This window comes from Gopherus evgoodei, unplaced genomic scaffold (genome assembly GCF_007399415.2).
Source record: "Gopherus evgoodei ecotype Sinaloan lineage unplaced genomic scaffold, rGopEvg1_v1.p scaffold_190_arrow_ctg1, whole genome shotgun sequence".
NCBI classification, from domain to species: Eukaryota; Metazoa; Chordata; order Testudines; family Testudinidae; genus Gopherus; species Gopherus evgoodei.
The window spans coordinates 20,024-23,271 of NW_022059853.1; the positions used below are offsets into that span (position 1 = coordinate 20,024).

General features: G+C 47.4%; 1 non-coding gene across 1 annotated transcript; it reads right to left on the reverse strand.

The window, feature by feature from the left end:
• Nucleotides 1-67: 67 nt before the first annotated feature.
• Nucleotides 68-141, reverse strand: TRNAK-CUU. The gene has a single exon. It is a non-coding gene; the product is annotated as a tRNA-Lys (tRNA).
• Between the last annotated feature and the right edge of the window lie 3,107 nt (nt 142-3,248).

Below are 3,248 nucleotides of genomic sequence, written 5' to 3' on the forward strand. Positions count from 1 at the left end.
ATTGGTTGAATTGGCCTAAAGCCGGCCCTGCCCACAGGAAAGCAAGGAAGTAGCACAGGCTTATCACTGTCCCTGGGTGGGCTTGAACCACCATCCTTTCAGTTAAGAGCCAAACGTGCTGACCCATTGCACCACAGAGACACAGACAGGCCAGGCTGTATGGAGCACAACAGTCAGGAATCAGCTCAGGGTCCGGTCTAGCACATGCATGCAGTGGTTGGACAAGCAACAGCAAGGAACTGGACTGGTGCGGAGTGAAAGATCTGTGGGAAGGAACCGAAAATAGTACTGGGGCTGCAGTACAGGGCTTGCATACACTTTCTTTGGCCTGTTTTGCTGGAAGAGTTAGCAGGGCAAGCTTGTTAGTCACAGGTAAGGGGGTGAGTTTATGCAAATTCTGGACTCTGGGACCACAGCTGGGATGGGACAGGCACAACTTTTGTGGCACATGCACCCTCTCTACAACCAACCTTCATTACTTCACTCCATAACAGCACACACAGAGCAACCTTTTACCTTTCAGCACCAAAATATACTGTAGAAGAAATCTAATAGCATAACTTTAAGATGAGAAACTTCAGTACTAACAACAATTCTAAAGATATTCAAAAATACCTCTGTCTTTAGACAGCAGACACAAAATCAATCAGACCAAGCACAAACATCTATTCCTACTTCCCACACACTTGGGGGGGAGGGTTTGGAACCCATACCCCTTAATGATGAGTCCTTTCCAGGCGAGGGGCAAGCTCTCAGGCCTCAAATGCCAGGTACAGTTACTCTCTCCTTGATCCAAACTAAACAGGAAAATACACTTGATTACTCCTGCCCCAATAACAAAGAGATGGGGGATCCCACAGCAGCTGAAATGACCATTTGGACAAGCACTCCCCTCATGCAATCTGGGGTGGGTGTAACCATGCAAATGACATCAGCCTCAAAAGGCCTTTACAACAGATCACCAACAGATGGCAGGGTAGAGTTCATACCGACCCTGCTTAAACTAGATTGTGGCAAAGATTAAAAAACACTGAACGTTAAAACTCACCAAACGCGGGTGAATCCATTCTCATTGTCGTACCCGCTTCTTAAACTCCACACCTGAACGTAGCCCTCACATGGACAACATACCCTCCTAACTCAGTGTCTGTACGTTAACCTTTTACCCCCAGTCAGGGCTATTGCAGATTCTGTATTCCTTACGCCACCCGATCTTAAACCGAACTTCGCACCCCCTGGGTAATCTGTACATTGTTCCCTGATCACCAGAAACTTCTACACCTAAATGCTGTACCGTACACCTTTTTCTTCTTTGAACGTCATCTTACTAAAATGTTGACATTTGTTCGAGATCCCGGCTCCTGTTCCCTTGCAAGGCATGTGCCTTTGCTCCAGGTTTTAGTCTGCTAATACAGCGGGGGCAGGGTGGGGGCCGACTGAGCCAGAGGCGCTTGCCTGCTACAGACACGGATCAAAGGCTGAACCTCATCCCCCACGAGCTGAAGGCTTAATTGAAAACAGTTTAAGCAGTACTCCCGTCTCTGGCACTCAGCTACCCAGCTCCCAATGGGGTCCAAACCCCAAATAGATCCTTTTTACCCTGTAGAAGCTGTAAAAGCCTGTGACCAGGGCAGCTGCCTAGCAGCCAGCGCATATACCTGCCAGCGTGAGAGCTCGTAAGGCACTAATGCAGAGAGAGGTGGCTGGGTGGCAGGGGGAGTAAAGAGCCAGCAGAGTGGTGCAGCGGACACGTGCTGGGCCCATAACCCAGAGGTCAATGGATCAAAGCCATTCTCTGATACACGAGCACTTCTCTCTTTTTCCCTCTGGGCCTTCAAGCAATCAAAACCCTCGGCTTGCGGGCCCAGCTCTGTCTGCCATGTGCCTGGGCAGCAGCAGGACAGTCTCAAGAGAGCAGCTCCCACCCATTATCTCTTGTAGTGGAAAGGAAGTAGAATTGTGGTTGGACTTTTGCTATTTCTGTTCAGGGAATCAGTGGCTGTGAGGCAACCCTTACTGATAATGGCAGGGGAAGAGTTCTCTCTTCTGCATTGATGCTGCAATTTTTTGTTGTGCCCTTTCTCTCCCCCTTCAATGCAGGCAGGTAGGCTTGGTGGCTTGGGGATGTGGGTCAAGCTTGGTTTCTTTTGGCAGACACCTGGTTGAGAACTGGTGCTCTACGGTCTTGTCTAAACTGACCAGCCCTAATGTCTGTAGCCTCGTCTCATACTTTGGAAGCCTTTTATTTACCTCTTTCCACTGCAAAAACGACTATTTAGTCCTACTCTTTCTTTCCAAGCTGCTAACCAGTTACTGATCCATGAGAGGGCCCCAGCCATCTGGAGTAGCTTGTGACTGTGAGTGGCAACCTCAGGGCAGATTGTTAAGAAGCAGAGCACAATCCCCAAACTGGTTGTGTGTTCTAGACTTACTTTTCACCAAGTGTCAGATTCTGGATGACAGCCCTTTTATGACTTTTTAAAGCAAACTTGCTATTTTTGCATCATTTGAGCATTCTATGCAGAGAACTAGAAATGTTTCTATTAACCTGAATGTTAGATCATTTTAACATTGGCTGGAATCACAATGTTAAATTAGTTCTTATGACTTTAATAACTGATACTTCCTCTATCTCAGGACTAGCTATTAAACTGATTTTTGGACTAGGGAGATGGAATAGCAGCTTCCTCCATCCCTTGCACACATCACCCTGTTACTGTGGCACTGAACCCCCAGGAGCGGTGGACCTCCCTATGGGGAGAATATCGTGGTTGAAGAGCAGCGAAGAAAAATGGTGTTGTCTGTGTTCCCATTTGGTTTGTTCTGAGTATGGTTTTGAGTCATTTGTAACTCTTTCATCAGTTATTAGTAACATCTTATTATCAGGCCTCTGAACTGAAAGGCTGCTCTTGCAGGTTTTACTTTGTCGTTGTTTGTAGGTCAAACAGCCGCTTTCTTAGGCCTCGTCTACACTACGCATTTAAACCGAATTTAGCAGCATTAGAACGAATTAACCCTGCACCCGTCCACACAATGAAGCCCTTTATATCGATATAAAGGGTTCTTAATACCGATATCTCTACTGCTCCCCGACGAGAGGAGTAGCGCGGAAATCGGTATTGCCATGTTGGATTAGGGTTAGTGTGGCCGCAATTCAATAGTATTGGCCTCCGGGTGGTATCCCACAGTGCATCCTTGTGACCGCTCTGGAAAGCAATCTGAACTCGGATGCACTGGCCAGGTAAACA